This window comes from Pan troglodytes, chromosome 10 (genome assembly GCF_028858775.2).
Source record: "Pan troglodytes isolate AG18354 chromosome 10, NHGRI_mPanTro3-v2.0_pri, whole genome shotgun sequence".
Lineage (NCBI taxonomy): Eukaryota > Metazoa > Chordata > Mammalia > Primates > Hominidae > Pan > Pan troglodytes.
In genome coordinates, this window is record NC_072408.2 from 36,933,544 (window position 1) to 36,960,067 (window position 26,524).

The 26,524-nt window shown below is 37.9% G+C and overlaps 1 long non-coding RNA gene across 1 annotated transcript in view; it reads right to left on the reverse strand.

Annotated features, from left to right (window-relative positions):
- LOC101057262 (uncharacterized) overlaps nt 1-26,524 on the reverse strand; it is a 92,856-nt gene that overhangs the window by 32,920 nt on the left and 33,412 nt on the right. The window lies entirely within an intron of this gene.

The window sequence follows — 26,524 nt, forward strand, 5'->3', positions numbered from 1 at the left end:
CACTGCCAATTCATCAGCCAGGGCAATTTTGAGACTTCTGTTCCCCAACCATTCTGCTTCTCTTCAAAAAGCATTTCAGACCTCTGACCTAGGGCACTGTATTCTAGACAAGGGCCACTCAGGTCTTTCTATGGGGATGCCAGTCTTAACCAAAGAAAGACATGAATGACATTTTAGTCACTAAAAAGAATAGGATGTGGAGTCAAGATTGAGGAGTCAGAGCCAGTTCTACCAGTTTCAACAATTCTCTCCTTGTCTCTAAGAACTACTTCCCAAATATTCAAAATGGGTATTAATATCTACCTTACACTTATTGAAAAAAGCAAGTAAAATGAATAAAAATACATTTTTGAAAGTGTATGGTGGTATATAATTTACTGTCCTATCTTTTCTCCCTCTCAAGTAGTCTCAATAATCATATGCTCTTTTCTTTCCCTTCCTTCTTTCCTTCTTTCTTTCCTTCCTTACTTCCTTTTCTTCCTTTTTTCCTTCATCCTCCTTCTCTCCCTTTCTCCTTTTCTTCTTCCCTCCTCTCTCTTCTTTTTCCCTCCGTCTCTTTCTCCCTTCCTCCTTTTATCCTTTTCTCCAAGACATTTTTTGATTTTCTACTATGTATCAGCCACTTTGTTCCTAAGTAGAGTATAAAGATGGATAAAACTGGTGAAAAGCATGAACTCTAGAATCAGACTGCCTGAGTTCGAATCTTAGCCCTGTCATTCACCGGCACGTGCCCCAGAGTAGTTAGTTAACCCCAATGTGATTCTATTTCTTCTTTAGTAAAATAGAGATAGAAGTATTTTTCCATGCAACAGGCTTAGCACAGTGCCTAATACATTGTCAGTCTTCAAAAACAAAGAATGCACAGAGATGTTGAGCAGGGAAATAAACATACAAGTAACAAACTCTATTTAGAAATATTGTGAAAGTTTTCACAAAAGAGAAGCCCTTGGGATGGGTTTTGAGAGATAAAGAAGAGTAGCAATAGACTAAAAGTAGCAATATTTGTTCTTAAATTAATAAATTGAGTAAGTGGGGAGACATTTCACTCATTCATTCATAGAGATGTTTATTATGTGGCGACCAGACTGGGCACTGAGGATATAAAAATGAATATGTTATTTAGGAAGTATTAATAATGTTTAGGAGTGGTAACGATATAGTGATAATGCTATAAAAGAGGTGTATGTATATTTATCTTTTAGCTATATATACTAAAAGATGATATAAAAGTGTCTGGGATTTGCGTCAGCATAACCCAGGGTGTGAGGAGATCAAGTGCGTATGAGAGTGTATAGAAGAAACAAGATTGGACAAGAGTTGATAAGCTGCTGCTCCAAATTCATCCTCTATGCTTTTATACATGTTTGAAATTTTCCTCAGTCACAACTTTTATAAAATGAACAGGAACAGGCTCCCTTTACCGTCAACTGTGGCACATATGCCTTGCAATGTGATGTTCGCATAAGGCTATTTTAAAACAAATAGTGGCTGGGAACCCCAAGGTTAACGAAGGATGTTGAGGTTTTCAGTGACTCTCTATATGGATGTTTTTCTTATTCATCACATTAGTGGCTCCCTTGATAGGGACCTTGGAATACTTCCTTTTTTAGTGTGAAGTAAATGAGAAAAGCAGGTGGAGATCTTGTAACATAATAGTAGGCAGTTTCCTCATTCTGGTAATTATATGGCACTTCCATTGAAGCTTCTGGAATACTAACATTCTTTCAAGAGATACATAATCTATCACTTTTCTGTAGAGGGATTCAAAATTGGAGACACAAAAGTGAATTAGTCATTATGTTGCCTCTCCATAATGAAATAGCTGATGTGCTATTACCTCACATTGCTGTCTCACAGCCTTTATGATTTTACCTGCCTCCTGAATGTCTGTGTTTAATACCTTTCTCCAGATGTCTTAATCTGCATTTAATTCCTGCTTGAATCTAGTTTTATCTTTTGCTCAGATTTCTAAGGTCTTTAGGCCCATTCATTAGTTTCTCTATTTCTATAGTTGCTTGCCAAGCCACCAAATTTAATATCATTAAAATTTTCATTGTTGTGCTACAGTCTTTTTTTCCAGATCATTAAATAGAAGCAAATATGTGGGAGAAAGTGTAGGAGGGAGCTGCAAATAGCATTGTATTAATTAACTAAAAAAAAGAAATGTTTTAATTTTAAAAGACATAAATTTCTGTCTAGATGATGATATAATGATTCATCTGAGATTATTCATATATTGCTTCTTATATCCACCTCTTTCTAAAAGAAACGTAAGTTAGGGCATGTTTACCAAAAGTTTCACTAAAACAGATTAAAAGGTAGAATCGAGGCTATAAAATAAATAGCAGCAAATATTAATGGTGGCTGACTTCATTGCTGTGATGATTGAGCACAAAATTGGACTACCCTAGAGTTACACAATAATGTTTGACTATCTTCTTTTCTTAGAACTAGTTATCAAAAAAACATTCGTTTTTATATGTGAACAGATTAAAACTTTTTACCTCTGTAGTTTACTAGACCAGCATCCTAATTAAAATTAGACACTGATGCCAATTTAATCATTGAATCACTTTATTTTGTTATTATTAAATTCAATTGAGGTAAAATATATATTGAATAGCTTTGGATTCTAGATTGAAAATGATAAAAAGGGAAATTGCATGTTAGTACTTTCTTTGCATGTATCACTATATATATAAAATGTAATCAATACAATGAGTACTATAATAAAAAGAATATATAAACTCTTATGGGAACAAGGATTAGAGAAGGTATTAATTCTTCCTTGTGCCTGTAAGTGTGAAGAAGGCAGAAATGAAGCCATTCTGGCTTCTACCTCAGCTGATGCCATGAGGAGAAAAAGCAAAGCCCCAGACAGAGTCCCCAGTTGGCCATCGAGCCATAGCTTGCTGTACCAGTCACCCCAGCTGAAGGCCCAGTCCTCAGACAGCGGAGACAATCCGTCCTCCCCACCTTCCATGCTCTGTGCAAATTCCTCACTCACAATAACTACCATAGAATGGTTGCTGTTTTATCCATTCATTATCTTATTACATTTTTTGGAGAGAAGAAGGATTGTCATACAATAATAGACAACCGAGAAACTGATCAATTTCAGGCCTGGATTTCTGTAAGATCTTCCTCATCCCTCTGCCTATGCTTTGTCTCCGTTGGTTTCCACATTACTCTCTACGCTGCAGAGGAATCTTTGAAGATGCATCTCTAATTACATAACTTCCTTGGTTAACAGACCTCAAGGATTCCTCATTGCTGTCAGAATGAACTCTAAATCTCTTCATATGACTTCACAGGTCATTTACAATCTCACCCTTTTCCCCATATGCCCCCTCAATTGTATAACATATCCCAGCCGTACGGACAACCTGCAGTTCTGCCAGATGTGCCACAGACTTCTCAGCCTGTGAAGGCGCCCATGCCTCTGCCTGAAATATTCTTCGTCACTTACTCCGAACTTCCCACCTTCCCTTTCATCTGGTTAATTCATATTTATTCTTCAGATTTCAGTTGACATATTTAATCACTTTTTCCTTTAGGTGTTGCCTCCCCAGAAACAACACCTGCAAACCCTGTGTTGTGAGGATCCCTAAAATCCCTCTGCACCTCGATTGCTCCGAAAATATCATCATCATGGATTTACTCTTCAACTTTTCCCCATCCCACCGCCAAGACTAAATTCTGCTAGTGGTTGACACCCATAAAAGCTGGCATACTTCTACTATTATATCAACTTCTGCCATGTTCTTAGTAAAATATCTCCATGGAAGGCCAAGGAATCCAGTTTCCAACCACGATTAACAGATTGTCTCCTATTTTTGGAGGATACTGCTCAAGAGTATTCAAATTTGTGTGGCAATCCTATTTAATGCATATTTATTAGAAACTAGGAATAAGAAAGCTAATTCTTTCTGAGTTTTCATGGAGAAAAGATGTCCAAACCTGGGCTGAATAAGAAGCTCTGGATCCCCGAGATTCCTTTCATATTCAAAGCTCTCAAGTTGCCTCTTTATGTGAAGGTGGTAACTCCTTATTTCTTCTCAAACCTATAACTGCATGCCACCGAGGAAGAAGAAATGCAAGCAGTGATAGGACAGGATGATGCTTGAAGCAGAAGGTACGGAAGATCACATGACTTTCAGCTGTTCTATGCAATAGGCCTGGACAGAGGTATCAGGTTCAGTCTGTGCTTATAGAACCTTAGGAAAAGACGCTAAGCAGAATCAGGGAGCATCTCTGAGAAACAGCCCCAGTTCATGGCTGGCCTGGATTTGTTTCCTCTTGAATTTCCATTGGCAGAATCTGCAGCTCTCCTCACTGAACACCTAACTACTTTTGTCTGGAGAGGTAAATTCTATACTTTTGTGATTTTTATACTAAGATTTCCAATGAATAAAGCTATAGTTTTCATAGTTAGTCTTTATCTTTCTTATTCTTATGGCCAAAGGTTTTTATATTTTGGCCTTTCTTTGGAACTTTCCATGTTTCCTTTTGGCTAATAACTTTCAGCCTTGTTACCCTTTCCCCACTACCCACAGTTCCTTCAGGACTATCCCCCCAGTTTCTCTTTAGCTTTTTTCCCCCAGATAACATTTTCAGCTTTGACAAATTTACATGAAGTCAAAGGGCCCCCACAGGTGTTCCTGGACTCCACTCTGGAAAGCATTGCATTAGGGATCTGGTCTCTTGGCTCCTTGTCATATTGCATTGCAAAACAAGATTACTTGCTGTGACATAGCATGAAGCAAAAGCAGAAAATGCTTCATAAATAAAGAACAAAACTATTGGAAACTTTGCCATTCCAGTATAAATGAGGAGTATCCAATGAGAATACACTTCTACAGACTGCATTTAGTTGTTTCAGAATTTCTACAAAATGAATTTATTTTTCTTATTATGGTATTTCTTTGCAGTTGATGGGTCCTCAGCAGGCAGAGGAATGGTATACATAAACATGTCTCTGCAGTCCTGTAGAAATGTGAATCATAAAAAGCTATGGCATACATTCTACTCTTCTGTGTCACAATAATCAACAGTAGACGAATTTTGTTTGAAATTCCAAAACATCGACTGATCTTCCAGTAAGACACACTAGAATAGTCTTAAATAATGGTAGAAATGAACTTTCCAATTTCTTTACAATAGAAATTATTACATTTAATACATTTTTATGAATCCCTGGTTTTATGCTACATGTGCATCTAATAACAATAAATGTTGTCCATCTACTATGGGCTAGCATATGAAGTACTTTGAAAAATCTAGAAACATATTTGACATGATCCCTACTTCAAGACCATTAGTTCCTGATTAATCAAACTGTAAAAGAAATTCTCAGGAGAAAAAAGAGAAAAATGTATAAGATTAATGCTAAAGGATAATCAAAGATTAAATATCCGATGGACATGCCTGGAATTATACCCAGAAGGAAATAATTTAAGATTCATACCTCTAAAATTAAACAAATTAAAGGATTGTCATTTCTGCCATTCTACAAATATTTGTCAAATGCTTATACTGAGCACAGAGTAAGATTAAGAAAGATAAACAAGAGCTCAAGTTAGACACGGACAGGTAGGGAAGGCTGGGGTGTTTCTTTGGTTGAGGTGGTCGGGGAAGTCTCCCTGGAAAGGCATATGCACTGAGAGCCAGCAGCTGCAAAGGAGCTATGAGAAGTAGGAAACAGGAAGACAATGACCTGTGCAGCATGCGAACTAGTACAGAGCTCCCTCAATGCCACATCGCTTTTGGTTCCTAACATCGTGTGTTTTCACCTCAGTGCCTGAAATACACGTTCCCCTCCTTTTGCATACCTTTCATTCATCCTCTTAGTCTACACTCAGTTGCCCTTTCCTGTAGGAAGACTTTCCACTTTTCTTAGGCTGCATTTCAGGGCCATTCTTTTCCCCTCATGACTATCTCTCCAATTTTACATGGCCTATAAGACCATCTCTTCCAGTTAACTATGAATGATTCAGGAGCCTTGAATGGGCTCTTAAAACTGTGCCTTGAATAGGTTTCTACTCAAGTAGCCTAGCAGAGCTCAATAACTACAGTAGACATTTCAATGGTACCCAATATCCAGTCTTTAATTCATGCAACAATTATTTATTAAGCACACACTATATACTACATATTCTCTCTTCTTCTTTGCTCGTTGAATTCTATTTTGTTTTGAGCGGCAATTTCTGGCCAAAGGATTTTATTTTTAATTAATAAAAAATGCTGGCTGGGTGCAGTGGCCCACGTCTGTAATCCCAGCACTTTGGGAGGCCGAGGCGGGCGGATCACGAGGTCAGGAGATTGAGACCATCCTGGCTAACACGGTGAAACCCCGTCTCTACTGAAAATACAAAAAATTAGCCGGGCGTGGTGGCGGGCGCCTGTAGTCCCAGCTACTCGGGAGGCTGAGGCAGGAGAATGGTGTGAACCTGGTAGGCGGAGCTTGCAGTGAGCGGAGATCGCGCCACTGCACTCCAGCCCGGGCCACAGAGCGAGACTCCATCTCGAAAAAAAAAAAAAATGCTGAACTAAATCTCCCAGCCACTCTTGCGCTAGATGACAGCATTCTGGTGATAATATATTAACAGAAGGCTACTGGGGGATTGGGGGGAAATTCTGCTTTCCTGATATATTAATGTATGGCTCTATGGCTCTCTTCTTCATGACTTCCTCCTTCTATCCTAGAATACATACATACATGAGGCTGAATTATAAGGGGGAAAGCTATACAATCAAGATAAAAGAGGAAATATCTAGGAATCTGAGTCCTTGATTATTTCCTGAATCAGCCATACAAGCCTCATTCTTTTTCATATGAGAAAAATAAAACCCTATTAGCAAAACCATTTTAGTTGGGTTTCTGTTATATACAGTTTAATGCAACCCTACCTGATAAAGAATCTAGGAGGATAGAGACAGTATGGAGAGGAAGCTGATAGTTACACCCCAGATTTACAAATTATCAGCCAAACAACCTGTGGCAAAATATTTAGTTTCTCTATGCCTCAGTTTCCTTATTTATAAAATAAGGACAATAATGACAGTGAGTTCATAATGTTGTTGTAAGAACTCAATGAGATTACATAAGCCAAGTTTCATGCACGTTGTCTGGAAAGCAATAAACAATCAAGATTAGCTGTTATTATTATTATTCAGTATTTGCTTGTTGAATAAGTGAATGAATAAGTAATTTTTTCTCTTCAGACTCTCTAATGAAGTTATCACCTTTGGGAAAGAAATAAAAGAAATATGTGACAACAGAGACATCAAAATCAATAGATGTTTAAATCAGTGTGTTACCGATTTTACAGAGTACTTTTATTGAAAGTAAACTTTTTATTTTAGAACATCTTTAGGTTTTTTACCAAAAAAGTTTCAAAGATAGTAAAGAGAGTTACCATATACCTCATATCCAGTTTCCTCTATTGTTAACTTCTTACATTAGTATGGTACATTTGTCGCAACCAATATTGATACATTATTATACATTAACTAAAGTGCATTACATTATTTAGGCTTTCTTATTTTTTATCTGCTGTCCTTTTTTTTTTGTCCCAGCATCCCCTCCAGGATAACATTATGTTTCGTGATCATGTCTCCTGAGGTTCCTCCTAGCTATGACAGTTTTTCAGACTTTCCTTGCTTTTGATGACCTTGAGACTTTTGAGGAATACTAGTCAGGTATTTTGTATTAATATTAAGTCCCTCAGTTGGGATTTTTCAGAGGTTTTTCTCATGATTAGACTAGGGCGATGTGTTTTGCAGAGGAAGACTGCACAAGTAAAGTACCATTTTCATCACAACATCTCAAGGGCAAATACTGTCAAGATGACTTGTCACTGTTGATGTTAACCTTGATCACCTGGCTGAGGTGTCGGGTTTATGCACTATGAAGTTACTATTTTCCCCTCTTTCCATACTGCAGTCTTTGGAAGAAATGCACTATGCACAGCCCAGATTAAGGAGTCAGGAGTTATGCTCCACCTCTGTGAGTTGCCCTAAGAGGTGGGCATCCTGAGTTTATTATGGTTATGATGAGGTTTTTATAATGATTATAATCACTAAAGTTCCGGATCTTTTTCACCAAGACTGGGGGAAAAACGTAGACTCAAGAAAGGAAAAAGTGGATATTTAACAAGTATTGCTGACTGAATGAATGAATGAATCCATAATACAGCAACTGGAAGTTATTGGTTTGTTCAGTAAAGAATTTCAGAACAAATAATGATCTGAGATGTTTTCTTTTTAGTGCTCCCAAAGGTGACCTTATAAGAGTTAGAAATAGCCACTGTATTTGAGTCATATGCATCCTATTACCAAATGATTTCTAGGGCAGCAAAGCCTACGAGTTAGACCATTGCGTTCTGCCACTAGACACACATGTTCAAATCCAAGGTCCTCCTCTTTGCCACTCAGTGTCTCATCTCTAATACAATAGTAGTACCTACCTCCTGGGAGAGCGGTGAGTATTGAATATGTAAACATTTGGAAAGCCCTTGACATACTGTCTAGCACCCAGTAATTGCTGTGAAACATAAATTTGATCCTTTTTGCATATACTATATTTATAGGTTTTTATATTTCAAAAATTAAAATGTAAAAGGTCTAGCAAGAGGGGATGATATCTTAAGCCTATGCAGTTTTTTAGAAAAACAATTAATTAGAAATTAAAATATATTTTAAAGAATGACAAGCATCTTAAAAGCAAGTAATTTGTTTGTTTTTTTGTTTTGTTTTGCATTGTTTCCCCTATAGAAATAGCTTATTTTGATGCTGAGGATAAATGGCATAATTTGTGTTTGAACTGTTTCTTTCCTAATTGTTTTTCCTCTTTAGCTTTTTTATCCCTTACTTTGTGCAGAACTTTCCTATTGGGTCACTAGTGAGTAAGACCTTTGAATAGACAGCCAGTATATTCACTGGTACACTCTATTCATTTCAAAGTGTTGCTTTTCTCACTTCGCTCCTTTGCACCTAAAGTATTTTAAATTTGATTGCCGGGGAACTACCCTCAAATAGTAGATCCAGTATGGGAAACTGGACTTGTTTAACTTTTGCCATTAAGAACACTATAAAAATGGAGCAAGCAAAAGGTTTCTTTCTTCTAAAAACAGCATTCTCCTGGAGTCAGATAGGTGTTAAATATTTATCATGCTCTCTCACTTACACTTACAATTTCAACTTCACATTCAGCTTCATCGTAAGTCATGAAAAGTCCTAACTTTCTGGGCTAAGATTCATTTATGAAGGAATCTTAAAGAATTCTACCACCAGACGCTAAAGAAAAATAGGTCATTGTTTGTGATTGAGTACTAGTTGGAAGACCCAGAGGGAAAATTTGACAGGAATTAGTGCCTTTTCCAACGTTCCCATAGCCAGCTGGAGATAGCGCTGACTCATCATTGGGATCAGAACACAAGGTTTTCAAGACCTCCTCACAAGGCCTTACTCAACAAATGCTTTTTGTGGATATAGAGTGGCCCAAAGGAGAGAATTTACTGCTTCATGTCTGAGTTATAATCAATTCAGGGATTATCAAATAAAGAGGGATACTAAAGAAAAAACGGTATCAATAGATCATCTCTTTCTATTCACAGTCTTTTCAATTTGATCCTCTACTACCTTCTAACACACACTAAGATTCATTAATATTTAATACTATGAAGGCCCCAAAAATGTGTGATAAAAAATCTCTGAAGCATGCCTAATCTCCCATGCTCTGACCTCCACACACAGCACGTGTTTTTGTGCCCAAAGAAGCATCTTACTTAAGGTGTTTTTTCTCTAATCCAAAGCTATAATGTGGAGACTCTAAACCTAACTGCATTTTAAAAGAATGTATAAATGAATCTTTTAGTTCATTTTGTACGTCAAAAGTGGTTCAATCTAATCATTGTTGTCATCAACACAATTAGGGTGCACAGAAATCTGAAATTCAAGAAATTAATATTGGTACATAGAAAGCCTCAGGATTCATTATTTGTATGTAATGGGAAAGAACTATTTTAGATTATGCTTCTCCTCTCCTAACGCAAAGCCAGCAGTTGTACTGTCTCCATCATTCAAATGCAATTCCCATTCACACACAGACATACCACTTACAACACAAACACACACACACATACACACACACCTGCAACACTTAAGAGATGATTTTTCATACTCCATTTGTGCAATAAGAACTTGAGCTAGTTTTCAGAATATATTAGAAACACGTAAACCTTCTTTGAAAATATGGTTGATGAAGACTCCATGGAAAATCTGACTTTGAACACATGCAGTGAGAAATCCCGAGAATCTTCTGCAATATTTATTAAAAGCCTTGCCCAGGGAAACAACTACTGCATGCCAACCACGTGGGGCATAATTGATAAGGGGTGTAAGAGAAGCAGAGTAAAACATGCCAAACCGATGGTGAAAAAACAGAGTGCAGACCAAATCAAAGATATTTTTTTCTCTGATTAGTTCTGGCTAAGGGTATCATCAATTCCTTTTTGAGAAGTTATTAGGAGTTAAGACGTAATCTGTACTGTACATGTTTTATAAATTATAGCATGGTGTTATAGGGAATCAATGAAGTTTATGCAGATAGACAAATAGACATGTAAGTCTAACTAATCATTCCCATCAAGATTCTAGTGGCTGAAACATACTTGTTGCTCTTTAAATGTACATCTTAGGTTACCTACATATCACAGTAAAAAGGACATTACTAATCCAGCTTCACAGCCACACAGATAATTGGGTTTGCTGGCCAATGGCAGCAATCATCAGTGTTATATTAATTTCCTATAGATTATAGGAAGCCAAATGAGGAAATGGAATAGAAGGGATAGAATTTGAATGATCACTGTCACTGCTGGTTTACAGCCCTCTCATGTGTGTAGTTGAACCATTATAAGAAAAGTATAAACATTGTTTTCACTTGCCACAATCAACTCATAAACCCAAGTGAGTTTTTCCACCCCAGGCACTGCAGACAGAAGGGGGCATTGCAGCTCTATAAAATACACTGTGGATTTTTTTATTTTTATTTTTTTAATTTAGGTGTACTGAACTACCACCAACTACAAATTTGTGAGGGTCTGTGGTTTAACTCCAATCATAATAAAAATATGGAACTCTATATTCTACAGAATGAATTGAGTGACAGCAGAGAAACACAAGAGCTATAGTTAAGACACTTTTCTAAAAAAAAGTAAGATGATAGTCAAGAGACCTTTGGCAACTTAAATTTGATTTGGTAATAGATAAACTCCACCCTTTCTATACATTTGGTACCAGTGCTATCTCCTCTTCTGAAATGTAAAGGCAACATTTCTGCCTTGGGCAATTTGAAACCATAATGAATTCATTTTGTTCTTCTTGGATATTATTCATTGGGGTGAGAGTTGCAAGAGAGGAGAACAAGAGTAAAATATCCTTAGACAGGCAGTTTCAATGATGTGGTTCCAACAATGATCATGCCAGATGTCTGATGGCAAGTCCTATTATTGTGATACTTCCCGCCCAATAAGAAGTTTGGAAAGTCAATAGATGCCCTGAAACTATTGCTTCCAAAGCTCAACTTAGAGTTCCTCCATCTCTTTCTGACCCTTGGTGTAGCAGTTTAATCAGATGTACCAGAACAGACAGCTGTGGTTCCCTTTTCATTCTGAAAATAATGAGACCAAGAGTCTGTGAGTCTCTCCAACAGACGAGACACCTCCTCCATTGACAGACATCTCCTTCCAGCTGCTTTTAACAATTTGAAATTGATTGAATCTGCAGGCTTTGAGGGATAATAGCCCCTCTTAACATTTTGAGAGGTACACAACTTGAAATGTTTCATCGTATTTCATTTCAGTGTTTCACACCGCTCTTCATTTAACCATCCAGGAAATGTAAACAGGACACTGCTTCACACTCCTGAGAGCCTGTAACGTTAAAACTTGTTTGCATGACCCTCACTGAGTAGCCTAATTAATCATCTCTGGGTGGTAGACTACACAAAATCACATTAGTCAGTTAAGTACGCATTGCCTATATCAGCAAATACTCTGCAAATATATTTTTTGGAGGTGGTGAAGGTGGCCGTCTTGCTCTTTAATGTTTAAATGTTTAGCATTTACGTTTTATTTGACTGCTAAAATTTCAAATTTCCTATAAGCAGAAGTATACATATAACATGGTACCTGAAGCACAATTTAAATCAGAATCATGTCCTAATTGTAACAAATTTCTGAAAGGCAAATAGTATTAGCTTAGGTTTTTTTTCTAAGGCAATACTAGAATCCATGTTCATCATTCAGACGTCCGTAATCATTAGCGGCTCTTACTTGGCTACCTACCAAGAAGTATTCTTTGTGCATCATAAACTCTTTAGACAAGGTTTCCTAAGGGCTGCCTATAATCCGAGAATATTTAATTTTGGGTTTCAGTTCCTGCAGTGTCATTATAATGCCCAGTCTCCTATCTCTCTTACTGCCTTGTATTTATTCCTAACTACATCACAAAGATTAACTGGATAATTGTTTTTACATTCTCCCTGGATTCTTCAGGATTAGATTCCATAGAAAGGGAACCCATTAAACCTTTTGGGTGCAAAAGCACAAAGAAGCAAACAAATAACCATTAACCCTCCCACCACCCCTAGATCCCTGCCAGTAATTTTATAATATGTGTTCAGCATATGTACATCAGACAACAGGAGCTTCATGGAAGAAAAGTAGAATATCACTCTTATTCTGATAATTAGACAAAAGGACACAGAAAACGGCTACACTAGCATACATGACCCAGATGAGAACTATTTTAAAAACCTTTTATTCTAAAAAAAAAAAAAAAAAAAAAGAGAGAGAGAGAGAAAGAAAAGCCTGCCAGTTGTACATGTATTTCTGACTTTTTAGAAAGGTTCTAGCTGTATGAGATCTGGAATCAAAACCTAATGTGACCTACATAAAAGAAACGCTCTGATTCCCTAATTAAACCAAGCTGTGGCTGCAGGCTCTGCAAATAGCTGCCAAAAAATCATCCAATCAAACTTTCGACTGTCCTCCAGGAATGTAGCGAGGAGGGTGGAGAGGCCGAAGATGGCCGCGAGGATGCGGAGGCCAGGGAATGTCCTTGTTCATATGCTTGCCCCACAGTGAGGGTCCTGCATTTCCAGCACACAACACCGAGTACAGTACACGGAGCTGAGAAGCAAGGGGACCAGCAGGAGCTGAGCAGAAAAACAGACTAAATGTTTTAACAGCTGCTCTTTTTTTCTTTACCTCTTTCGCCCAAGGATCTGATTTCCTTCTGAAGGGGTGGGCTTTCTGTGGGCCACGGGCTCTGCTCAGCAGGCCTGTTTACTTTGAGAAGCAGAGTTCTCCTTTCCTCTTCGACAAGAGCTTGCTTTTGAGGAGAGAAAAAGAGTGGTTAAAAAAAGGGGGGGAATTTTTTACAGAGTTCATATTAAAGCATAACCAGTCACAGAAACTGCAGTTCATCTGAATTTTAAGCAGAGACTGGTAACAAATGAAGAAAAAAAAACTCACATTCTTCCTTCTGAACGTCTAACAGGAAGATTGTTCTTCAGGAAAGATGGAATGTCATTCCTATGTAACTTCCTCTTCTATTTCAGAGTTCTTCGATGATGCAGAGGGTATGTTAATTGAGAAGGATTAGAAAAATAATGCAGCTGCTAAAAATTGGAGGCAAATAACTTACAGAGAAGCAATAAAACAAATGGCAAAGGTGCTTTCTATAAGCCAAACCTCTGGGGCTGCCAATATCAGATAAAGGGCAAAAACTCTATTTGAAAAGAGCAGTTATTTATTTTCTTTGCTGAAACTTCTTTGGTTTTGCTATAGAGTATTTCACCACACAAAACATTTCATGAGAGATGTTGTCTTTCTCTTTGGCTCACTGCATAATGGCCATTCATTTAAACATGTACTTGCACTGGTAACACATAAGGTGGTTTATTTCATGAGAAGCATATATTATCATTGTGTGAAATTTGAATAATCAAATGTAAATCATAATTGCAGCCACTACCCAATTATTCCAGCTAATGTCGGAAAGCCAGACAAAAGTTATCTCCTACTGCATCCTTGTCAGACTTTATTTCAGTTTGTATTTACTGAATCCATTTATTTCTGCAGCACCTCAGCTCACTCTCACCAGCCACAGGTCAGGCTGCTAAATTCCTCACTGTTTCATACTCATACCATGTCTCTTCTCTGTTTACCCCTCATCCCTTTCCTCTTGAGTTTCTAAGCTTCTAGCCTTCTGAGCATTACCACTCTAGGCTGATTTTTGCAAAGTAGCCTCCTCCTTGTTATCCTCCTGCCACTCCCAGTTCTAAAACATTGCATCCCTATATTCTGCACCATTCCCATTTACGTTAGATTTCATTCTCTTTTGAATTGTCCTGTATTTGGCTTCATGCATCATATTCCCTCAACTACATTGCAAACACCTTGTAAAAAGAAACAATACTCAGAGTTCTTTCTGAAAAGTTGAAAAATCCTTTAGCATGGTACAGTTTTTTAGTTCCTTAGAAGTTGTGTCAGTCTTGTCACTGAAAGTCCCATGTCCCAGAAAACCCTTTCATCTCAGCTGGGCTGGTTGGTAACCCTATCCACTAAGCATAAATGAAAGATTCAGGAAAAAAAAAAAACCTGTGACTGACTGTGGAAACATGAAATAATTATAATGTTTTCAATATTTTTATATTTAAATGGAAAAACTAAAGGTCATCATCAAGTGAATTAAAATATGACAGAGAAACCTAATCAGTATGTACTATTTACAGAGATCTATTACACATGAAATATATAAACAAGAGGAAGACAAAGGCATGGTTAATATAAACCATCGAAGAAGATGGAGTACTGGTTTATACTAATCTCAGAATTCTGTCCTCTCCTCTATTTATTCTACTTCTCTACTAGCCAATGCGAACAGTGAGAATGAAGAGATGATTATCCTCCAGGCTCCCCTGGCCAGAATAAGAATAACTAAATTACCTATACTCTTGGGTCATGCACACATCATCCTGCATCTCAACAATTTGCCTTTTGATTTTTCTTCTACTGCCTTAATCTTAGTGTTGTATTGCTGTGAGCTTACTGGGTGTACTTTAGTCCCCATGGCCTGTTAAGGGATTTTATAACAGCTTTCAAGTCATGAGAATTTTTTTTCATAATATTACTCTAGGAAGTTACTTGAGCTGGGTGGACTTGATTAATTTTTCTAGTTATATAATTAATAATAATCATATTACCATCCTACCCATGTCAATGTTTTATCATTTCAACAGTACAATGAATTTGCTAAATAATTAATATATTCACAAAATTATTCTTGAGTGTTTCCTTTTCAAGAAGTTTTCCTAGCCCTCTGGAAGGGGTGAGGGAGATGGGCAGGTACAGACAAAGATGAGAAAGGCCCTGCCCCTGCCCTTAAGGGGCTTGTAATCAGGTGGAGGAGGTGGGTGCAAACAACGTCATGAAATGGATCTGAAGACAGAAAGATCAGTGAAGGTATGATAAGGATTATGAGTAGGGAGTTAGAGATCAATTTTGACTAGAAAGCTCAAGAAAATGTAAGAGAAGAACTGATCAGAAATTTCAAAAAAATGCATTTGTGACAAAGAGAACCCCATGAATATATAGATGAGTAAAGCCATAGAAGCAGTGGAATGGAAGATACATGTATACAGTGACAGTAGGCAGGGAAGGGAAGTAAGGATATGTGAGAGACAGAGGGAGACGACAGTGAGAGACAGAACTGGAAAGGTGGGTCAGGTCTAGAATCAGGGGGTCAGAAAAGTGACTGATGTTAATTGAGCTTTCACTAGGGGCCAGACACTATACTAAGTGATTTGCAGAAGTTATTTCATGTACTGCTTATTTCAACCTTGAGACAGTTATTTTTATTTTTATTTTACAAACAACAAAACAGGCTTAGAGAAAAATAATAATATACTCATATTCACACAGCTAAAAGCCACAAAGCCAGGATCCAAACCCAGATCTGTTTATCTCCAAACTCAAGTAAGTCAAACTCTTTCCATTTTTTCACATGATTTGGATTTTATTACAAATACAAGGAGTTATTAAAGATTCATGAATAAGGAAAGAAAAGGACCAGGAGAGATATCTGGATTAATTGTATGAATGTGTTGGCAGGTGCAGAGATTAAGATGAAGAGACAAAAGACCATGAAGATTAGCGCCAGGCTAGAGTCACTGAGAAAAGCAAAACATTGGAGAGAGATTTCAAAAGTAAATCCTAAGTTTAAGACGTAGTAGATCCATTTGGTTTATTGGTCACAAGTCACAAATGATTTTAAGGAACAGTGCCTGTGAGAACACTGGTGTCATTTATCAAAGTCATAGTCTATCTGCCTTCCTAGAATACGGAAAATGGAGATTAAACTTTCTCCTTGACACATTTGTAGATTTTTTTAAGTACACAAATCAGTATTAGGAAAATTACTTTGTTTCTGTTAAACAGTAGAGTAGTGCCTCTCAATTCAATAGTCATGGGTATTTATTTTGTGCAAGACTACTAATTCAAGTGAGTCTCATTCATAGTGAACAGTATTTTGGGTTTTACCAGTTTTATAGATGGGTTTAATCCAGTCTGCACCTCCATAGCTAATGAAATGCCTGGTTTACATAGAGGAAGGTAGAATCCATGACAATGGATTCAAGATCAAGTTGTGATTCAAGGAGCAAAAACGTGGTATGGCTTCCTATCTATTTTGAACATGTTACTGAGATAAATTGATTTTTGGCTGGATGCGGTGGCTCACGCCTGTAATGTCCAAGACTGAGACGGGCAGATCACTTGAGGTCAGGAGTTCGAGACCAAACTGGCCAACATGGTGAAACCCCGTCTCTACTAAAAATACAAAAATTAGCTGGGCATGGTGGCGGATGTCTGTAATCCCAGCTACTTGGGAGGCTGAGGCATGAGAATCGCTTGAAACCAGGAGGTGGAGGTTGCACTGAGCTGAGATCTCCCCACTGTACTGGGTGACAGAGCGAGACTTCGCCTCAAAAATAAATAATAAATAACTAAATAAATTGATTTTTAATATTGCCAAAGGCTGATGAAATCTACAATATAATAAGATAAATGCTTGGCCGGGCGCGGTGGCTCACGCCTGTAATCCCAGCACTTTAGGAGGCCGAGGCAGGCAGATCACAAGGTCAGGAGATCGAGACCATCCTGGCTAACACGGTGAAACCCCGTCTCTACTAAGAATACAAAAAATTAGCCAGGCGCGGTGGCAGGCACCTGTAGTCCCAGCTACTCAGGAGGCTGAGGCAGGAGAATGGCGTGAACTGCGAGGCGGAGCTTGCAGTGAGCAGAGATCGTGCCACTGCACTCCAGCCTGAGCGACAGAGCGAGACTCCATCTAAAAAAAAAAAAAGATAATTGCTTTAAAATTGTTAGCACATTGGAAGGTTCCAAAAGCATAGTAGAATCAGAATTAATTGAATAAACTAAATGTTGAAAGAAGTGTCTTAATATTTAGAACTCTTTATCCATTGGTGGTAGAAACTTGTCAGAATAGCTTTGATCATTGCAGTACTGTGGCTCAAAGATAGATTGGATAAAGTAGTAGAAATACTCATAGTATATATTCCATCGGACAAAGAGCAGACGGCTGGAGTGGTCTCCAGTGCATGTCTGCTCTTCTCTATTACCATGTAATGTTTACCTGTAGAAACAATGGTCTCTTCCAAGCCTAATGATGATGATAGGGGTGATAATCCTAATTTATTAAACACCAATTACATGCTAGGTACTATACTAGCTATATCACATATGTTTTCTCATCTTATCTTTAAAATGATCCTCTGATGAAGACACACTGGCTCCTTACATAGAGTAAGAACATAAGTTGCGGAAGTTTCAAAAACGTGCCCAATGTCACTTGGCACAAAAAGTGGCATATCTGGAATTGAAATACAGGCTTATCAGACTCTAAAGCATGAAATCCTTATTCTACTCCAGGGAGGCTCTCAGTCCTAGCTGCATATTATAATCACCTGGGAAGCTTTCACAAAATTTCAATGCCCAAGCCTCTCTGCTAGAGATTGATTTAATTTGTTTGGGGTAGACCCAAGTATAAGCACTTTTTAAAAATCTCCCCAGGTAATGGCAGCCAGTGCTGACAGTCACAGTTGTGTACCATGCTAGCAATCAAAGTGTTATGAGTCTTTGGGAATGTTATTTGAAGGGGAAATAATAACCTTCTTATGTCCATTCTTTTCGCTTTCCACCCACCTCTCAAATGCACACCCTACTTTCAGGTTACTGAACAATAAAAAACTTTTAATTATTCAGTTTAGTTAAATAACCTAAAACGTCACAGATAATATTCAAGCTAGATCTTGGTCCCCAAAGAGAAGGTCAAGGTACTAGGCATCAAGTATTTATTAGTGCACCTTCAGATTTTTCAACACAGAATTCCAGGCAAACGTAATTCTGTCTTTAGGAAAAGCATGATGTTAGTGTCTACATGCCATTTTAAAAAAATCTTAACGCATAAAATGTGTCTTAATATGTCTGAGTCATCACTCAGACTTCCCATTCAAGAGGTGCAAAACCATGAACAAAAGAACAAGGGAGAGGTAGAGAAGAATGATCAAGCGAATAAGACTAATAGGCAGATCAGAACGACAGCAGCAAGTGGCTGGTGAAACACTCACGACCCCAGGGTTCTAGGAAGATTTGACTGCATATTTTGGTACCAATGTTATGGAGAATTTTTCTCCTGTTCTAGGAGGAGAATAGCTTCTAATGAATATACCGTTCTTAGTATTTGTTTTTATAACTTTATTTTTCCTCAGTGTCGGAAGCACTCATTTCCTTTATTTGCCTTGCTTTTTCTTCAATCCTTTTCTCTTTTTTCCTTCCTCTTTAAATCCAAACCACAAACATGCCCTGTTCAAACCTGTGAATTTTCGAGAACACAGACACACCCTAGCTGATGAAGAAATCAAGAGACAGGGCTAGGAATGATTTCTTAATGCTTCACTAGGTGCCTGGTTCTTTCTTCTCCATAGCTGTTTCACTGTCAGACAAGTAAAAGAGGAACCCCAAGATGATGACCTCTTCCCCAGCCTTCTGACAGTCAGACTAGGTGGCAAAGACAGTGATGCACCCCAGAAACTCCCTGGGGTTCTAGAGACCATGACAACCCTTCTCCTCCCCTCTGGGACTTTCTTTATCCAGAAGAGAGCCAGACATTTTAGCCATACAACTCAGATTTTACACAGAATTGCTTAAGAGGAGAATGTATACCAGAAATCAGAAACATGGAGTTTGGAGAAGGAGTTCAATAATTGAATTCAGGCTGATCATTTATCTGCTATATGGACTTGAGAAATTGTTATTTAAATTCTCAAAGCCTCATTTTCCTTATCAGTGAATAGGAATGAAAACATAACATGCTTATATGGGTTGATATGAAGATTCAAAGGGATATGTCTATAAAACCCTGAGTATACTCCCTGTTCATTTGTACAAAACGTATTTATTAAAAACCTAACTGAGCCAATCATGATTGGAGGTGCTTAGGATTTATCACTGGATAAAACAGACAAAACAACTTCCCCTTGTAGTGCTTACATTCTAGTAAAGGGAGACAGCAACAAAGGGAGCAAAGGAATAAAATGCACTAAACCTTACATGGAGACTAAATATATATTATATGTCTAATATACAGACAGCTTTCAGTAAATGTTAACAAAAATAAAGTATAATGCCTCAAATTATTAAAACACTTGCTAGGTAAAAATATCAAGTATGTTTTCTCATAACCTCATTCTATAGAAGCTTATGTAACAAATACATTAAGCTAGATATAAGGAAATATTGCATCTTCTAAACTTTTAAAGAAGTGTTTGAGACAAAAATCTAAGGTTCAGTAATGTTGAATTGGCTCTTAGATTGACGTCATAAAAAAGAACCACATGTGCAATTACACTAAAACTATTCCCCAAAGCTTGTATAACTCTTTGGGTTGAGGCCGTTGGGAACCAATCCCTAGCTCTAAGAGACTCCATCACTATTTCTGCTTGAGCCACACACAGATGTGGGCAGCTAGCTAACACTGTGTGTGTTGTGCTATATGGAATTCCTTGCTTAGTCTCACAAAGACCTCCCACATTTTCAAGGCATTTAAAGTTTCATCTCATCAGCAAGCATTACCTTGTCTCCATCACCTCAGTAAATGGATGAACGTTGCATCAAACACTGCCCTAATCTTTTGCATGATTTGGAAAAGTCTGGTTTGTAAGCTAATAATAAACAATATATTTTCCACTTAAAAATCAAATTTCATTATATCTATGAGCATGGCTGTGTGAACGCAGTGGACTCCCTATAGAGTCAGAACAAGGTTTATGAAATGAAATGACCCCTAAAAAGCCATGGTTCAAGGCATCATGGAAACATAAGCTGGTCACATACAAACAAGCTGGGAACTTTTGTTTTTAGGAGGCCTCTACAGGAAACACTAAATCTGCTGCTAGATTTCAGCAGCTGCATCTGGCAGGCTGTAGCATGCATTGCTTTGCTGTTTGGCTTACTTTCTGGCTGGCAGAGCTCTAAGGAGGATGTTAGCAGCCAAACAGGTTTGAGCTGTGAAACTATGAGTTCATGTTAAACATAGAATTTACATAAAATAAACTAAGTCTCAGTAAATAGGATTTATCACTTCTAGGAAGGGAATATGTGTCTTAGTCTTTTCCCCCCCAGTATTAGCCTCCTAAATGTTATAACTTGATTTTTTTCCCATGTATCATATACCCACTCCTTCTGCCTCATTCCAAGAATACTAAACTTTACAACCTCTTTTGTTGGGCAGGCAATATCTCTGTATTTTTATCTTTAAAACAGATTAGACCTGGGAGGGGCAACATAGCACAGTGATTAAAGTTGAGTATTTAAAGCCAGAATGACTTAAACTGCTTCGTAGGTGTGAGACTTTGAGCAAGTTATTTAAACTCTAAATCTCAATTTCACCATCTATAAAATGGGAGAGATCTGTCTCATATCTCTGTTGAGAGAATTATGAGATAATGTATAAAGCATTTAGCATAATTCCTGGCACATGGGAGAGATTTAAGAGAGCTTGCTTTCTTTTTGGAGGATTAATTTGTGAATAACTGCAGAGGGGATCATTGCATGTGGTTCTAAGTATATGAACACATTTGCATGTAAGCTGCAGTAGGTATATGTACAATACATATGTACCAGATTGAAAGTAGTTCGGTGGTTTTAACATAAAATGGATATAATTCTGATTGAGGGAGCCATTCTGTTCTTTCCTTCCCAGAGCCCCTTTGAACTTTCTGACCCTATATTATTTTGCAGAGGCAATGACTGGAAATTCCCTTTACATCCTACTCAACCCTCAACAATTCTATCTTGTGTTTTGCTTGTGATTTCAGGAAGACACTTATCTCTGTGCCCAGGAAAACACTTTAATTTGCATCAGTGCTCTAGAGTGTTGACTTTCCAAACAAGGTTTAGAAGAAGTCAGCTGGTTAAGAAAAATATCTAAGCCAATGAAACATTGGCTTTAAATTATTTTAGATCATGATCAAAGTAGTCAATCACCAAGAAACTATAAAAGTCATTTGAAATATATGTTCAAGATCCCAGATACACCTATTTTTATCCTGAATTACATAGGCTCAACAATTCAATTTATTTTTTAAAAATTCATTGAATATCTGTTTGCTCAAAAATATATTTCTTTATGACTGCAAAGATATAATGAAACTTAAGTTTACAAAACACTGTAGTTAAAAGGGAGATGATCTCCTTAAGTCTGTGTGAATAAGAACTTTTTCTCTTACAAATGAAAGAACGCCAACTCAAACTTGTCTGTAGGGGAGACAAGTGTTTTGCTGGATCACAAAACTGAAAAGTATAGCAGTAGACTGACTTCAGATGTAGCTGAATCCAGGTACCAAACTCATTGTCATAATGGTCATTCTGTCTCTCTTTCTCTCTGTCTCTCTCCACCCAAACCGCATTTCACATCTCTGCTTTCTTTATTTTGGATTCTGTCTCAAGCAAATTCTCTCCATCTGGGGGCAGAGATGGTCCCTGACAGCTTCATGCCTTCATGATTATTTCAGCTTATGTATTTTGAAAAATACAAAAGGGCTTGCTTTCCCCCAGTTCTATACAGTTTACAAATACACACTATTCCTTTTTTTTTTTTTTTTTTTTTTGAGACTGAGTCTCGCTCTGTCACCAGGATGGAGTGCAGCGGCCAATCTCGGCTTCAGCTCACTGCAACCTCCACCTCCCGGGTTCAAGTGATTCTCCTTCCTCAGACTCCTGAGTAGCTGGGATTACAGGCATGCGCCACCACGCCCAGCTAATTTTTGTATTTTTAGTAGAGACGGGGTTTCACCATGTTGGCCAGGATGGTCTCTATCTCCTGAGCTCGTGATCTGCCCACCTCGGCCTCCCAAAGTGCTGGGATTACAGGTGTGAGCCACCGCGCCGGGCCACAAATACACACTATTCTAATCCTGCATTGCTCATATGCTCAACCCAGGGGAGTCACAGACCATCTCTGTGTCTGGGAGTAGGAAGCCCTGCAGTAGCGGAGCTGATGGCCACTGACAGTGACTGAGAGTCCTTCTGGAATACATTGGAAGAGGGGCAATTCCCCCAAAAAAGAATGCCAGGAAGACAAAAAGAAGGTGTTTGCTACTCAAATCCTTTTTTTCCTAGATAAGAATACCAAACTACGGCTTAAAGAGAATAAATGACTTGCCTAAGAGTAAACAGCTGCTGATAATCTAGAAGTAAAATTCAAGTTTCATGACACTTTCCATTACATTACACGCTTCCTTATGATAAGGAGGAGAGAACAATACACAACTCCTGAGCAGCTGTATACCAGAGTGGCTAAATGCACAGCCCAGACATCCTGGTTTTAATCCTGACTCTTACAGCCTGCCAGGTCTATGTGCTTGGAAAGATAATTTATCCTTCTGTGATTTAGTTTCTTCAGGTGGGAAACAGGGAGAATAGCGTCTGTTTCATTGTGTGGTGAGGAACAAATGAGTTATCAAACATAAAGAATTTAAAACACTGCCTGGCACATTAGTATGTACAAGTGTTTGCTATTATGATGACGAAGTGCTTACAGGAAGCAAAGCACTTTGCATACATATTATGCCATGTAATCTTCATGGAAGTTTATGAGGTAGGCATCAACATCCTCACCTGACAGAACATACTGCATCCTTGAGAAATTTAATCACATGTTCAAGATTTGACAGCCGAGGTTTGAACTTCTGTCTGACAACAAATCCTGTATTTTTAACATGATACTAGTATAAATGTCACAAGATGTGTTCAAAGAAAATGCTGTATATGTCTAAAGGAGATAGCTAGCACATCCAACTGAAGTGTTAGGAATCTGATACCAAGAAAGAAGAAACTGACCCAGCTTTTGGCAGGTTGTATTTAAATAATTTAACTCAACAAATATTCATGTGAGCACCTACCTTGTCAAAATACAGCAGTGGGCTAAACCTATAACAGCTTGTTAACTTCAAATTTGAGTTGGAAATGAGTAAGTAAGCAATTTAAGCAAAAGGCTCTGGATGGAAAGATACCAAAAGAACAGGGATGTGGTGTTGGAGAGGAGATCTGGAATAGTGGTCAACTTGGACTTGTGGGATGCAGTATGCAAACAATTAGGGAGAAAAGGAATTGGAAAATACTGGGTACTCCTACATTATGGAGGCATCTGGAACACTAAAGAGAGGCTCCAGCCGGGCGTGGTGGCTCACGCCTGTAGTCCCAGCACTTTGGAAGACCCAAGTGGGTGGATCGCCTGAGGTCAGGAGTTCAAGACCAGCCTGGCCAACATGGTGAAACCCCGTCTCTACCACAAGTACAAAAATTAGCCAGGCATGGTGGCGCTTGCCTGTAGTCCCAGCTACTTGGAAGGCTGAGGCAGGAGAATTGCTTGAACCTGGGAGGAGGAGGTTGCAGTGAGCCAAGATTGTGCCACTACACTCTCCAGCCTGGGCAACAGAGCGAGACACCGTCTCAAAAAAAAAAAAAAAAAAGAGGTTTCAATGCATTCAACCCAGTGGACGGTGACAGATTACTGAGAGGGATGGAAGGAGGAAAAGGACAATAATGCAAACTCACACACACACACCCCAAAATACAACCTGGAAAACCACCCCCAACCCAGATTCGAATGACATTAGTTGACCAGCTTATTGAATGACATTTCTGTTTAATAAAAAGAACACATTTACTTATGTTAATTTTTGGTAACGTTGCAAGCTTTTCCCAAAACAAATCACTTGAAATGCTATTTCTGTTTCTAGCAAAATACCTTTTCTTAATGTTTTTCAACTTTGCATTTGGTTCTGTTTGCCTCATGGAAAAGATCCTGTTTGAAGTATCACTGAAATATCTGCAACACCTACTTATATTGTTATTGTCATGAGTAAAAAATGAGAAAACGAGTAAGGTTTTACCATACATAGTGGTGCAGAAAAAACATTGTCAACTTTTAATATATTCTTCTGCAGATTAAAGGTTGTTAGGTCTTGTGGATTTGTAAAAAAGAGAAAATAGATGTTGTCATGGTTCTTCACAACAGTGGCAGGGAAATAAATGAGATTTTTGGCTAGAGTATATTTCCGGAACATTATTATAGCAATGAAGACACACTATGACCACAAGAAGATTTTTTGGCCTACCAAAGTATGCGTTTAAAGATGGGAAATATTCAAGGGATAAGAGTTGTGGAGTATCTAAATTAAATTTTAAACTTAACACATTTAGCCCCTCTCCTCTCATTCAATCAATGGTCAATTTTAATATGTTAACAACGTGAGTCTGGATGTGAGAATGTAATGCTTCGATGCACTCGTTCCTTTAAATTTCTTACATGTCATTAAAATGTTTAATCCACAACAATTCCAGCTCACTTTGCAAATGAAGAAATCCAGAGATGGTTGCTTCAGGTCACACAGTTGGAGGCACCAGGGTCTAAACTAAGGCCCAGGATCTCTGACTCTCCAGGCTGCTGTACAGTTTTATCAGCAAACATTCATTTTTTCACAACAAGTACTTATATGTTTTCTCATATTTAACATTAGTACAGAGGCCGAAAGATAAATAACTGCTACTCAAGGTAACCTGTCTTTGTTTGTTTCCAGCACTCCAGGAAATAATCAAGAAAGTCTAGCTACATAAAAAACATTAAATGAATAAACAATGTGCTTAGCAATTCTGACCCCAACTTTTTATCTCATCATCAGGTACTAACAAACAGTTCTGGGACCCACATAGATCCTTGGTCCCCACTTTAAGCAACACTGATCTAAATTCTTGTAGAGTTGGCCATGGAAATCCAAGCACACTAAAGATTTTGCAGTATCCAGAGAGAAAGGATAACAATACTCAAATAAGCACTATAAATGATGACTTCAAAAGGCTCCGTGACAAGGATTGACACTCTTCTTATCTATGAAATGATTTTTCTTTGTGAGTTGAGGAGAAACACATATTCTAAGAATGAGGTTAATCTTCCTTTACCCGGCACGTGTTACTCCTGTTTAACATGAACTTTTTATTCCCTACAGCTCCCCCTCCTCTCCTGAAACCACTACACACCTTATACACGTTATGTACAGACAGCCATGGGCATGGATCAAGAGAGAGAGACAGAATGCTTTTGCCTAAGCCAGGCATCCCCTACAATGTTAAGGTTGGCTTCAAAAATGGAATGGAAAACAAAGTTTTATGTTGAATGAAATATTCTTTTCGAAGATTTTATTCCCTCTACTCTTGGGAAAGTTCCTGAATAAAAAATACAGAGGTAGCCAGGTCACTCACCTCTATACATTGGCATTGAACAGGGTAGGTAAAACACAGGAAGCAAAGCTATGTAAGAAGGAATACTTAGAGCTAATTACAAGCAAAATTTATTCTTTGTCTGCCTAATGCCAGAGTATTCTATCAATTCAGTTTAAAAACAAAACTAAACTAACACAACTTAAAACACCTTCTTACATTCTTCCTTTAGAGGGGGTCCAGAAAAACAACATAGCTTCAAGTATATTCTTAATGTATATGTGTCCACACTGAAAACTCTTTTGAAATTCTAAGAAAACTTTGGGGACACTTAAACCATGACACATTTTCCAGGGAGTATTTCAGGAAATCTTTAAAAAATATATTTTGATAAGATGTAAAATCAAACATGTCTTCTCCCAAATGACCCAGAAACTTTCACCCAACTATTGCCCAGTTGGGATTCTATTCATTACTGAGACACAATTCTGAAGATTTAATTTTACTTCATTGGGAACATGCACTTTTAGAAGACAATTAAAAAGGACACAAAACTTTGGAGCCTAAATCACAGAAGAAACAAGAGCTACACTACTTAAGGAAAGGGGGAAGAAGAAAGGCTACTTCTGTTTGTGATGCATTAACATAAATGGCTG